Genomic DNA, 15,407 nt, shown 5'->3' with positions numbered 1-15,407 from the left:
GCATGGGCGGGGGACACAGAACGATCGGTCTCACATCAATCACCTGTTAAACATGGGTCCCAATATTCAGTTACATTGGGCATGGGCGGGGGACACAGAACGATCGGTCTCACATCGATCACCTTTTAAACACGGGACCTAATATACAGTAACATTGGGCATGGGCGGGGGCACAGAACGATCGGTCTCACATCGATCACCTGTTATACACTGGGCCTAATATTCAGTTACATTGGGCATGGGTTGGGGACACAGAACGATCAGTCTCACATCGATCACCATTTATACACTGGGCCTAATATTCAGCTACATTGGGCATGGGCGGGGGACACAGAACGATCGGTCTCACATCGATCGCCTTTTAAACACTGGGCCCAATATTCAGTTACTTTGGGCATGAGCGGACGACACCGAATGATCGGTCTCGCATCGATCGCATGTTATACACTGGGCCCAATATTCAGTTACATTGGGCATGGGCGGGGGACACAGAGGCCTAGAAATTAGGTTTGCCTCCGCCAGGGCTTTTGCGCCCGAAATTTTGCGCCCGCGATAATTGCTGCTGCGCCCGCCAAAAATTCAGCTGCCCCGCGCCCAGACGGCTGTGGGCGCTGAATGCAGGTTTGCGGCGCTAATCCCCCGCTGCGGCACCCGATGCGGTGCGGCAGGCTGGGGTACTGCAGGCCTCCTCCTTCTGTTAAGGAGGAGCTGCCTGCAGCCGACCGCTGACCGGTCGATTCGCCCGACAAATGAGCCCGGCACCTCGGAGAAGTGCCGGGCTTGCGGGCCACACACATCAGTGCCACGGGGGGGTGGTGGAGGAGTCCGGGGAGGGAGGTGCGAGCAGGCGGCCGCCGGGAAATCGGCCGGCCGCCGCTCCACCTTAATGCGCCGGTGCTACGTGCTGCAACATCCCGTTGAACAATCGTTGGTTGCGGCTGCCACGGGCGAGGCGGCCGCAACTGAATTTGGGCGTCTGGCCGCGTTACCACGGCAACCGGGACGCTGCGCACACCAATGACGTCATCGGTGCTGGCGCAGCGCTATCGGCTAACGCCGATGGTAGGGCCCAACGCAATTTCGATCGCGGCTACAATTCCGGCGCAAGGCCCTCTAACGCCTCTAATTGGGCGCTAACCCCGCCGAATTTCTAGGCCAGAATGATCAGTCTCACATCGATCAACTTTTATACACTGGGCCCAATATTCAGTAACATTGGGCATGGGCGGGGGACACAGTACGATCGGTCTCACATCGATCACCTGTTATACACTGGGCCCAATATTAAATTACATTGGGCATGGGCGGGGGACACAGAACGATCGGTCTCACATCGATCGCCTGTTATACACTGGGCCCAATATTCAGTTACATTGGGCATGGGCGGGGGACACAGAATGATCGGTCTCACATCGATCGCCTGTCATACACTGGGCCCAATATCCAGTTACATTGGGCATGGGCGGGGGACACAGAACGATCGGTCTCACATCGATCGCCTGTTATACACTGGGCCTAATATTCAGTTACATTGGGCATGGGCGGGGGACACAGAACGATCGGTCTCACATCGATCAACTGTTATACACTGGGCCCAATATTCAGTTATATTGGGCATGGGTGGGGGACACAGAGTGATCGGTCTCACATTGATCAGTTGTTATACACTGGGCCCAATATTCAGTTACATTGGGCATGGGCGGGGGACACACAACGATCGGTCTCACATCGATCGCCTGTCATACACAGGGCCCAATATTCAATTTCATTGGGCATGGGCGGGGGACACAGCACGATCGGTCTCACATCGATCGCCTGTTATACACTGGGCCCAATATTCAGTTACATTGGTCATGGGCGGGGGACACAGAATGATCGGTCTCTCATCGGTCACCTGTTATACACTGGGCCCAATATTCAGTTGCATTGGGCATGGGCGGGGGACACAGATCGATCGGTCTCACATCAATCACCTGTTATACACTGGGACCAATATTCAGTTACATTGAGCATGGGCGGGGGACACAGAACGATCGGTCTCACATCGATCACCTGCAAAACACTTGGCCCAATATTCATTTACATTGGGCATGGACGGGGGACACAGAACGATCGGTCTCACATCGATCGCCTGTTATACACTGGGCCCAATATTCAGCTACATTGGGCATGGGCGTGGGTCACAGAATGATCGGGCTCACATCGATCGCTTGTCATACACAGGGCCCAATATTCAGTTACATTGGGCATGGGCGGGGGACACAGAACGATCGGTCTCACATCAATCACTTGTTATACACTGGGCCCAATATTCAGTTACAGTGGGCATGGGCGGACGACACAGAACGATCGGTCTCGCATCGATCGCCTGTTATACACTGGGCCCAATATTCAGTATCATTGGGCATGTGCGGGGGACACAGAAAGATCGGTCTCAAATCGATCGCCTGTTATACACTGAAACCAATATTCAGTTACATTGGGCATGGGCGGGGGACACAGAATGATCGGTCTCACATCGATCGCCTGTTATACACTGGGCCCAATATTCAGTTACATTGGTCATGGGCGGGGGACACAGAAAGATCGGTCTCACATCGATCGCCTGTTATACACTGGGCCCAATATTCAGTTGCATAAGGCATGGTCGGGGGACACAGAACGATCGGTCTCGCATCGATCACCTGTAATACACATGGCCCAATATTCATTTACATTGGGCATGGGCGGGGGATACAGAACGATCGGTCTCGCAACGATCACCTATTATACACTGGGCCCAATATTCATTTATATTGGGCATGGGTTGGGGACACAGAATGATCAGTCTCACATCGATCACCATTTATACACTGGGCCCAATATTCAGTTACATTGGGCATGGGCGGGGGACACAGAACGATCGGTCTCGCATCGATCACCTGTTATACACTGGGCCCAATATTCAGTTACATTGGGCATGGGCGGGCGACATAGATCGATCGGTCTCACATCGATCACCTGTTATACACTGGGCCCAATATTCAGTTACATTGGGCATGGGCGGGGGACACAGAATGATCGGTCACACATCGATCACCGGTTATACACGGGCCCAATATTCATTTACATTGGGCATGGGCGGGGGACACAGAACGATTGGTCTCACATCGATCGCCTGTTATGCACTGGGCCCAATCTTCAGTTACATTGGGCATGGGCGGGGGACACAGAACGATCGGTCCCACATCGATCGCCTGTTATACACTGGGCCCAATATTCTGTTAAGTTGGCCATGGGCGGGGGACACAGATCGATCGGTCTCACATCGATCGCCTGTTACACACTGGGCCCAATATTCAGTTACATTGGGCATGGGCGGGGGACACAGAACGATCGGTCTCACATCGATCACCTGTTATACACGTTTCCCATTATTCAGTCACTTTGGGCATGGGCGGGGGACACAGAATGATCTTTCTCACATCGATCGCCTGTTATACACTGGGCCCAATATTCAGATACATTGGGCATGGGAGGGGGACACAGAACGATCGGTCTCACATCGATCACCTGTTCTACACTGGGCCCAATATTCAGTTGCATTGGGAATGGGTGGGGGACACAGAACGATCGGTCTCACATCGATCACCTGTTATACACTGGGCCCTATATTCAGTTACATTGGGCATGGGCGGGGAAACAGAACGAACGGTCTCGCAACAATCACCTGTTACACACTGGGCCCAATATTCATTTACATTGGGCATGGGATGGGGACACAGAACGATCGTTCTCACATTGATCACCTGTTATACACAGGGCCTAATATTCAGTTACATTGGGCATGGGCAGGGTAACAGAATGATCCGTCTCACATCGATCGCCTCTTATACACTGGGCCCAATATTCAGTTACATTGGGCCTGGGCGGGGGACACAGAACGATCGGACTCACATCGATCGCCTGTTATACACTGGGCCCAATATTCAGTTACATTGGGCATGGGCGGGGTACACAGCACGATCGGTCACACATCGATCGCCTGTTATACACTGGGCCCAATATTCAGTTACATTGGGCATGGGCGGGGACACAGAACGATCGAACTCACATAGATCACCTGTTATACACTGGGTGCAATCTTCAGTTACATTGGGCATGGGAGGGGGATATAGAACGATCGGTCCCACATCGATCACCTGTTACACATTTGGCCCAATATTGAATTACATTGGTCCTGGTCGGGGGACACAGAACGATCGGTCTCACATCGATCACCTGTTATACACTGGGCCCAATATTCAGTTACATTGGGCATGTGCGGGGGACACAGAACAATCGGTCTCACATCGATCGCCTGTAATACACTTGGCCCATTATTCAGTTACATTGGGCATGGGCAGGGGACACAGAACGATCGGTCTCACAGCGATCACCTGTTATACACGTTTCCCATTATTCAGTCACCTTGGGCATGGGCGGGAGACACAGAATGATCTTTCTCACATCGATCCCCTGTTATACGCTGGGCCCAATATTCAGATACATTGGGCATGGGCGGGGGACACAGAACGATCGGTCTCACATCGATCGTCTGTTATACATTGGGCCCAATATTCAGTTGCATTGGGAATGGGCGGGGGACACAGAATGATCGGTCTCACATCGATCACCTGTTATATACTGGGCCCAATATTCAGTTACATTGGGCATGGGCGGGGGATACAGAACGATCGGTCTCGCAACAATCGCCTGTTATACACTGGGCCCAATATTCAGTTACAGTGGGCATGGGCGGACGACACAGAACGATCGGTCTCGCATCGATCGCCTGTTATACACTGGGCCCAATATTCAGTATCATTGGGCATGTGCGGGGGACACAGAAAGATCGGTCTCAAATCGATCGCCTGTTATACACTGAAACCAATATTCAGTTACATTGGGCATGGGCGGGGGACACAGAATGATCGGTCTCACATCGATCGCCTGTTATACACTGGGCCCAATATTCAGTTACATTGGTCATGGGCGGGGGACACAGAAAGATCGGTCTCACATCGATCGCCTGTTATACACGGGGCCCAATATTCAGTTACATTGGGCATGGGCGGAGGACACAGAACGATCGGTCTCACATCGATCACCTGTTATACACTGGGCCCAATGTTGTTACATTGGGCATGGGCGGGGGACACAGAACGATCAGTCTCACATCGATAACCTGTTATACACTGGGCCCAATATTCAGTTACATTGGGCATGGGCGGGCGACATAGATCGATCGGTCTCACATCGATCACCTGTTATACACTGGGCCCAATATTCAGTTACATTGGGCATGGGCGGGGGACACAGAATGATCGGTCACACATCGATCACCGGTTATACACGGGGCCCAATATTCAGTTACATTGGGCATGGGCGGGGCACACAGAACGATTGGTCTCACATCGATCGCCTGTTATGCACTGGGCCCAATATTCAGTTACATTGGGCATGGGCGGGGGACACAGAACGATCGGTCTCACATCGATCGCCTGTTGTACACTGGGCCCAATATTCAGTTACATTGGGCATGGGAGGGGGACACAGATCGATCGGTCTCACATCGATCGCCTGTTACACACTGGGCCCAATATTCAGTTACATTGGGCATGGGCGGGGGACACAGAACGATCGGTCTCACATCGATCACCTGTTATACACGTTTCCCATTATTCAGTCACATTGGGCATGGGCGGGGGACACAGAATGATCTTTCTCACATCGATCGCCTGTTATACACTGGGCCCTATATTCAGTTACATTGGGCATGGGCGGGGAAACAGAATGAACGGTCTCGCTTCGATCACCTGTTATACACAGGGCACAATATTCATTTACATTGGGCATGGGCGGGGGATACAGAACGATCGGTCTCGCAACAATCACCTGTTACACACAGGGCCCAATATTCATTTACATTGGGCATGGGATGGGGACACAGAACGATCGTTCTCACATTGATCACCTGTTATACACAGGGCCTAATATTCAGTTACATTGGGCATGGGCAGGGTAACAGAATGATCCGTCTCACATCGATCGCCTCTTATACACTGGGCCCAATATTCAGTTACATTGGGCCTGGGCGGGGGACACAGAACGATCGGACTCACATCGATCGCCTGTTATACACTGGGCCCAATATTCAGTTACATTGGGCATGGGCGGGGTACATAGAACGATCGGTCACACATCGATCGCCTGTTATACACTGGGCCCAATATTCAGTTACATTGGGCATGGGCAGGGACACAGAACGATCGAACTCACATAGATCACCTGTTATACACTGGGTGCAATCTTCAGTTACATTGGGCATGGGAGGGGGATACAGAACGATCGGTCCCACATCGATCACCTGTTACACATTTGGCCCAATATTGAATTACATTGGTCGTGGTCGGGGGACACAGAACGATCGGTCTCACATCGATCACCTGTTATACACTGGGCCCAATATTCAGTTACATTGGGCATGTGCGTGGGACACAGAACAATCGGTCTCACATCGATCGCCTGTTATACACTGGGCCCATTATTCAGTTACATTGGGCATGGGCAGGGGACACAGAATGATCGGTCTCACAGCGATCACCTGTTATACACGTTTCCCATTATTCAGTCACCTTGGGCATGGGCGGGGGACACAGAATGATCTTTTTCACATCGATCGCCTGTTATACGCTGGGCCCAATATTCAGATACATTGGGCATGGGCGGGGGACACAGAACGATCGGTCTCACATCGATCGTCTGTTATACATTGGGCCCAATATTCAGTTGCATTGGGAATGGGCGGGGGACACAGAACGATCGGTCTCACATCGATCACCTGTTATACACTGGGCCCAATATTCAGTTATATTGGGCATGGGCGGGGAAACAGAACGAACGGTCTCCCTTCGATCACCTGTTATACACAGGGCACAATATTCATTTACATTGGGCATGGGCGGGGGATACAGAACGATCGGTCTCGCAACAATCACCTGTTATACACTGGGCCCAATATTCATTTACATTGGGCATGGGTGGGGACACAGAACGATCGGTCTCACATCGATCACCTTTTATACACTGGGCCCAATATTCAGTTACATTGGGCATGGGCGGGGGACACAGAACGATCGGTCTTGCATCGATCAACTGTTAGACACTGGGCCCAATATTCAGTTACATTGGGCATGGGCGGGGGACACAGAACGATCGGTCTTACATCGATCGCCTTTTATACACTGGGCCCAATAATCAGTTATATTGGGCATTGGCGGGGGACACAGAACGATCGGTATCACATCGATCACCTGTTATACACTGGGCCCAATATTCAGTTACATTGGGCATGGGTGGGGGACACAGAACGAACGGTCTCGCATCGATTGCCTGCTATACACTGGGCCCAATATTCAGTTACATTGGGCATGGTCGGGGGACACAGAACGATCGATCTCACATCGATCACCTGTTATACACTGGGCCCAATATTCAGTTACATTGGGCATGGGCGGGGGACACAGAACGAAAGGTCTCACATCGATCAGCTGTTACACACTGGGCCTAATATTCAGTTACATTGGGCATGGGCGGGGGACACAGAACGATCGGTCTCACATCGATCCCCTGTTATACACTGGGCCCAATATTCAGTTACATTGGGCATGGGCGGGGGACACAGATCCATCGGTCTCACATCTATCCCCTGTTATACACTGGGCCCAATATTCAGTTACATTGGGCATGGGCGGGGGACACAGAGCGATCGGTCTCACATCGATCGACTGTTATACACTGGGCCCGATATTCAGTTACATTGGGCATGGGCGGGTGTCACAGAACGATCGGTCTCACATCGATCGCCTGTTATACACTGGGCCCAATATTCAGTTACATTGGGCATGGGCGGGGGACACAGAACGATCAGTCTCGCATCGATCACTTGTTATACACTGGGCCCAATATTCAGTTACATTGGGCATGGGCGGGGGACACAGAGCGATCGGTCTCGCATCGATCACCTGTTATACACTGGGCCCAATATTCATGTACATTGGGCATGGGCGGGGGACACAGAACGACCGGTCTCACATCGATCACCTGTTATACACTGGGCCCAATATTCAGTTACATTGGGCATGGGCGGGGGACACAGAACGATCGGTCTCACATTGATCACCAGTTATACACGGGGCCCAATATTCAGTTACATTGGGCATGGGCGGGGTCACAGAACGATCGGTCTCACATCGATCACCTGTTATACACGGGGCCCAATATTCAGTTACATTGGGCATGGGCGGGGGACACAAAACGATCGGTCTCACATCGATCACCTGTTATACACGGGGCCCAATATTCAGTTACATTGGGCATGGGCGGGGACACAGAACGATCTTTCTCACATCGATCGCCTGTTATACACTGGGCCCAATATTCAGTTACATTGGGCATGAGCGGGGGACACAGAACGATCGGTCTCACATCGATCGTCTGTTTTTCACTGGGCCCAATATTCAGTTGCATTAGGCATGGGCGGGGGACACAGAACGATCGGTCTCACATCGATCACCTATTATACACTGGGCCCAATATTCATTTACATTGGGCAAGGGTTGGGGACACAGAACGATCAGTCTCACATCGATCACCATTTATACACTGGGCCCAATATTCAGTTACATTGGGCATGGGCGGGGGACACAGAACGATCGGTCTCGCATCGATCAACTGTTATACACTGGGCCCAATATTCAGTTACATTCGGCATGGGCGGGGGACACAGAACGATCGGTCTCACATCGATCACCTGTTATACACTGGGCCCAATATTCAGTTACATTGGGCATGGGCGGCGGACACAGAACGATCGGTCTCACATCGAACGCCTGTTATACACTGGGCCCAATATTCAGTTACATTGGGCATGGGCGGGGGACACAGAACGATCGGTCTCACATCGATCGCCTGATATACACTGGGCCCAATATTCAGTTACATTGGGCATGGGCGGGGGACACAGAACGATCGGTCTCGCATCGATCACCTGTTATACACTGGGCCCAATATTCAGTTACATTGGGCATGGGCGGGGGAAACAGAACGACCGGTCTCACATCGATCTCCTGTTATACACTGGGCCCAATATTCAGTTACATTGGGCATGGGCGGGGGACACAGAACGATCGGTCTCACATCAATCACCTGTTAAACATGGGTCCCAATATTCAGTTACATTGGGCATGGGCGGGGGACACAGAACGATCGGTCTCACATCGATCACCTTTTAAACACGGGACCCAATATACAGTAACATTGGGCATGGGCAGGGGACACAGAACGATCGGTCTCACATCGATCACCTGTTATACACTGGGCCTAATATTCAGCTACATTGGGCATGGGCGGGGGACACAGAACGATCGGTCTCACATCGATCGCCTTTTAAACACTGGGCCCAATATTCAGTTACTTTGGGCATGGGCGGACGACACCGAATGATCGGTCTCGCATCGATCGCATGTTATACACTGGGCCCAATATTCAGTTACATTGGGCATGGGCGGGGGACACAGAATGATCAGTCTCACATCGATCAACTTTTATACACTGGGCCCCATATTCAGTAACATTGGGCATTGGCGGGGGACACAGTACGATCGGTCTCACATCGATCACCTGTTATACACTGGGCCCAATATTAAATTACATTGGGCATGGGCGGGGGACACAGAACGATCGGTCTCACATCGATCGCCTGTTATACACTGGGCCCAATATTCAGTTACATTGGGCATGGGCGGGGTACACAGAATGATCGGTCTTACATCGATCGCCTGTCATACACTGGGTCCAATATCCAGTTCCATTGGGCATGGGCGGGGGACACAGAACGATCGGTCTCACATCGATCGCCTGTTATACACTGGGTTTAATATTCAGTTACATTGGGCATGGGCGGGGGACACAGAACGATCGGTCTCACGTCGATCAATTGTTATACACTGGGCCCAATATTCAGTTACATTGGGCATTGGCGGGGGACACACAACGATCGGTCTCACATCGATCGCCTGTCATACACAGGGCCCATTATTCAATTTCATTGGGCATGGGCGGGGGACACAGAACGATCGGTCTCACATCGATCGCCTGTTATACACTGGGCCCAATATTCAGTTACATGGGCATGGGCGGGGGAAACAGAACGATCGGTCTCTCATCGGTCAGCTGTTATACACTGGGCCCAATATTCAGTTGCATTGGGCATGGGCGGGGGACACAGATCGATCGGTCTCACATCGATGACCTGTTATACACTGGGCCCAATATTCAGTTACATTGAGCATGGGCGGGGGTCATAGAACGATCGGTCACACATCAATCACCTGTTATACACTGGGCCCAATATTCAGTTACATTGGGCATGGGCGGTGGACACAGAACAATCGGTCTCACATCGATCACCTGCTATACACTTGGCCCAATATTCATTTACATTGGGCATGGGCGGGGGACACAGAACGATCGGTCTCACATCGATCGCCCGTTATACACTGGGCCCAATATTCAGCTACATTGGGCATGGGCGTGGGTCACAGAATGATCGGGCTCACATCGATCGCTTGTCATACACTGGGCCCAATATTCAGTATCATTGGGCATGTGCGGGGGACACAGAAAGATCGGTCTCAAATCGATCGCCTGTTATACACTGAAACCAATATTCAGTTACATTGGGCATGGGCGTGGGACACAGAATGATCGGTCTCACATCGATCGCCTGTTATACACTGGGCCCAATATTCAGTTACATTGGTCATGGGTGGGGGACACAGAAAGATCGGTCTCACATCGTTCGCCTGTTATACACTGGGCCCAATGTTGTTACATTGGGCATGGGCGGGGGACACAGAACGATCGGTCTCACATCGATCGCCTGTTATACACTGGGCCCAATATTCAGTTACATTGGGCATGGGCGGGGGACACAGAATGATCTTTCTCACATCGATCGCCTGTTATACAATGGGCCCAATATTCAGATACATTGGGCATGGGCGGGGGACACAGAACGATCGGTCTCACATCGATCACCTGTTATACACTGGGCCCTATATTCAGTTACTTTGGGCATGGGCGGGGAAACAGAACGAACGGTCTCGCTTCGATCACCTGTTATACACAGGGCACAATATTCATTTACATTGGGCATGGGCGGGGGATACAGAACGATCGGTCTCACAACAATCACCTGTTACACATTGGGCCCAATATTCATTTACATTGGGCATGGGATGGGGACACAGAACGATCGTTCTCACATTGATCACCTGTTATACACAGGGCCTAATATTCAGTTACATTGGGCATGGGCAGGGTAACAGAACGATCCATCTCACATCGATCGCCTCTTATACACTGGGCCCAATATTCAGTTACATTGGGCCTGGGCGGGGGACACAGAACCATCGGTCTTGCATCGATCAACTGTTAGACACTGGGCCCAATATTCAGTTATATTGGGCATGGGCGGGGGACACAGAACGATCGGTCTTACATCGATCGCCTTTTATACACTGGGCCCAATAATCAGTTATATTGGGCATGGGCGGGGGACACAGAACGATCGGTATCACATCGATCACCTGTTATACACTGGGCCCAATATTCAGTTACATTGGGCATGGGTGGGGGACACAGAACGAACGGTCTCGCATCGATTGCCTGCTATACACTGGGCCCAATATTCAGTTACATTGGGCATGGTCGGGGGACACAGAACGATCGATCTCACATCGATCACCTGTTATACACTGGGCCCAATATTCAGTTACATTGGGCATGGGCGGGGGACACAGAACGAAAGGTCTCACATCGATCAGCTGTTACACACTGGGCCTAATATTCAGTTACATTGGGCATGGGCGGGGGACACAGAACGATCGGTCTCACATCGATCCCCTGTTATACACTGGGCCCAATATTCAGTTACATTGGGCATGGGCGGGGGACACAGATCCATCGGTCTCACATCTATCCCCTGTTATACACTGGGCCCAATATTCAGTTACATTGGGCATGGGCGGGGGACACAGAGCGATCGGTCTCACATCGATCGACTGTTATACACTGGGCCCGATATTCAGTTACATTGGGCATGGGCGGGTGTCACAGAACGATCGGTCTCACATCGATCGCCTGTTATACACTGGGCCCAATATTCAGTTACATTGGGCATGGGCGGGGGACACAGAACGATCAGTCTCGCATCGATCACTTGTTATACACTGGGCCCAATATTCAGTTACATTGGGCATGGGCGGGGGACACAGAGCGATCGGTCTCGCATCGATCACCTGTTATACACTGGGCCCAATATTCATGTACATTGGGCATGGGCGGGGGACACAGAACGACCGGTCTCACATCGATCACCTGTTATACACTGGGCCCAATATTCAGTTACATTGGGCATGGGCGGGGGACACAGAACGATCGGTCTCACATTGATCACCAGTTATACACGGGGCCCAATATTCAGTTACATTGGGCATGGGCGGGGGACACAGAACGATCGGTCTCACATCGATCACCTGTTATACACGGGGCCCAATATTCAGTTACATTGGGCATGGGCGGGGGACACAAAACGATCGGTCTCACATCGATCACCTGTTATACACGGGGCCCAATATTCAGTTACATTGGGCATGGGCGGGGACACAGAACGATCTTTCTCACTTCGATCGCCTGTTATACACTGGGCCCAATATTCAGTTACATTGGGCATGAGCGGGGGACACAGAACGATCGGTCTCACATCGATCGTCTGTTTTTCACTGGGCCCAATATTCAGTTGCATTAGGCATGGGCGGGGGACACAGAACGATCGGTCTCACATCGATCACCTATTATACACTGGGCCCAATATTCATTTACATTGGGCAAGGGTTGGGGACACAGAACGATCAGTCTCACATCGATCACCATTTATACACTGGGCCCAATATTCAGTTACATTGGGCATGGGCGGGGGACACAGAACGATCGGTCTCGCATCGATCAACTGTTATACACTGGGCCCAATATTCAGTTACATTCGGCATGGGCGGGGGACACAGAACGATCGGTCTCACATCGATCACCTGTTATACACTGGGCCCAATATTCAGTTACATTGGGCATGGGCGGCGGACACAGAACGATCGGTCTCACATCGAACGCCTGTTATACACTGGGCCCAATATTCAGTTACATTGGGCATGGGCGGGGGACACAGAACGATCGGTCTCACATCGATCGCCTGATATACACTGGGCCCAATATTCAGTTACATTGGGCATGGGCGGGGGACACAGAACGATCGGTCTCGCATCGATCACCTGTTATACACTGGGCCCAATATTCAGTTACATTGGGCATGGGCGGGGGAAACAGAACGACCGGTCTCACATCGATCTCCTGTTATACACTGGGCCCAATATTCAGTTACATTGGGCATGGGCGGGGGACACAGAACGATCGGTCTCACATCAATCACCTGTTAAACATGGGTCCCAATATTCAGTTACATTGGGCATGGGCGGGGGACACAGAACGATCGGTCTCACATCGATCACCTTTTAAACACGGGACCCAATATACAGTAACATTGGGCATGGGCAGGGGACACAGAACGATCGGTCTCACATCGATCACCTGTTATACACTGGGCCTAATATTCAGCTACATTGGGCATGGGCGGGGGACACAGAACGATCGGTCTCACATCGATCGCCTTTTAAACACTGGGCCCAATATTCAGTTACTTTGGGCATGGGCGGACGACACCGAATGATCGGTCTCGCATCGATCGCATGTTATACACTGGGCCCAATATTCAGTTACATTGGGCATGGGCGGGGGACACAGAATGATCAGTCTCACATCGATCAACTTTTATACACTGGGCCCCATATTCAGTAACATTGGGCATTGGCGGGGGACACAGTACGATCGGTCTCACATCGATCACCTGTTATACACTGGGCCCAATATTAAATTACATTGGGCATGGGCGGGGGACACAGAACGATCGGTCTCACATCGATCGCCTGTTATACACTGGGCCCAATATTCAGTTACATTGGGCATGGGCGGGGTACACAGAATGATCGGTCTTACATCGATCGCCTGTCATACACTGGGTCCAATATCCAGTTCCATTGGGCATGGGCGGGGGACACAGAACGATCGGTCTCACATCGATCGCCTGTTATACACTGGGTTTAATATTCAGTTACATTGGGCATGGGCGGGGGACACAGAACGATCGGTCTCACGTCGATCAACTGTTATACACTGGGCCCAATATTCAGTTACATTGGGCATTGGCGGGGGACACACAACGATCGGTCTCACATCGATCACCTGTCATACACAGGGCCCATTATTCAATTTCATTGGGCATGGGCGGGGGACACAGAACGATCGGTCTCACATCGATCGCCTGTTATACACTGGGCCCAATATTCAGTTACATGGGCATGGGCGGGGGAAACAGAACGATCGGTCTCTCATCGGTCAGCTGTTATACACTGGGCCCAATATTCAGTTGCATTGGGCATGGGCGGGGGACACAGATCGATCGGTCTCACATCGATGACCTGTTATACACTGGGCCCAATATTCAGTTACATTGAGCATGGGCGGGGGTCACAGAACGATCGGTCACACATCAATCACCTGTTATACACTGGGCCCAATATTCAGTTACATTGGGCATGGGCGGTGGACACAGAACAATCGGTCTCACATCGATCACCTGCTATACACTTGGCCCAATATTCAGTTACATTGGGCATGGGCGGGGGACACAGAACGATCGGTCTCACATCGATCGCCTGATATACACTGGGCCCAATATTCAGTTACATTGGGCATGGGCGGGGGACACAGAACGATCGGTCTCACATCGATCACCTGTTATACACTGGGCCCAATATTCAGTTACATTGGGCATGGGCGGCGGACACAGAACGATCGGTCTCACATCGAACGCCTGTTATACACTGGGCCCAATATTCAGTTACATTGGGCATGGGCGGGGGACACAGAACGATCGGTCTCGCATCGATCACCTGTTATACACTGGGCCCAATATTCAGTTACATTGGGCATGGGCGGGGGAAACAGAACGACCGGTCTCACATCGATCTCCTGTTATACACTGGGCCCAATATTCAGTTACATTGGGCATGGGCGGGGGACACAGAACGATCGGTCTCACATCAATCACCTGTTAAACATGGGTCCCAATATTCAGTTACATTGGGCATGGGCGGGGGACACAGAACGATCGGTCTCACATCGATCACCTTTTAAACACGGGACCCAATATA

The sequence above is a fragment of the Somniosus microcephalus genome, unplaced genomic scaffold (assembly GCF_052327205.1).
Source record: "Somniosus microcephalus isolate GS21.2 unplaced genomic scaffold, FLI_Smic_1.0 unresolved_chr3, whole genome shotgun sequence".
Taxonomy (NCBI): domain Eukaryota; kingdom Metazoa; phylum Chordata; class Chondrichthyes; order Squaliformes; family Somniosidae; genus Somniosus; species Somniosus microcephalus.
Note: the sequence above shows the minus strand (reverse complement) of the source record.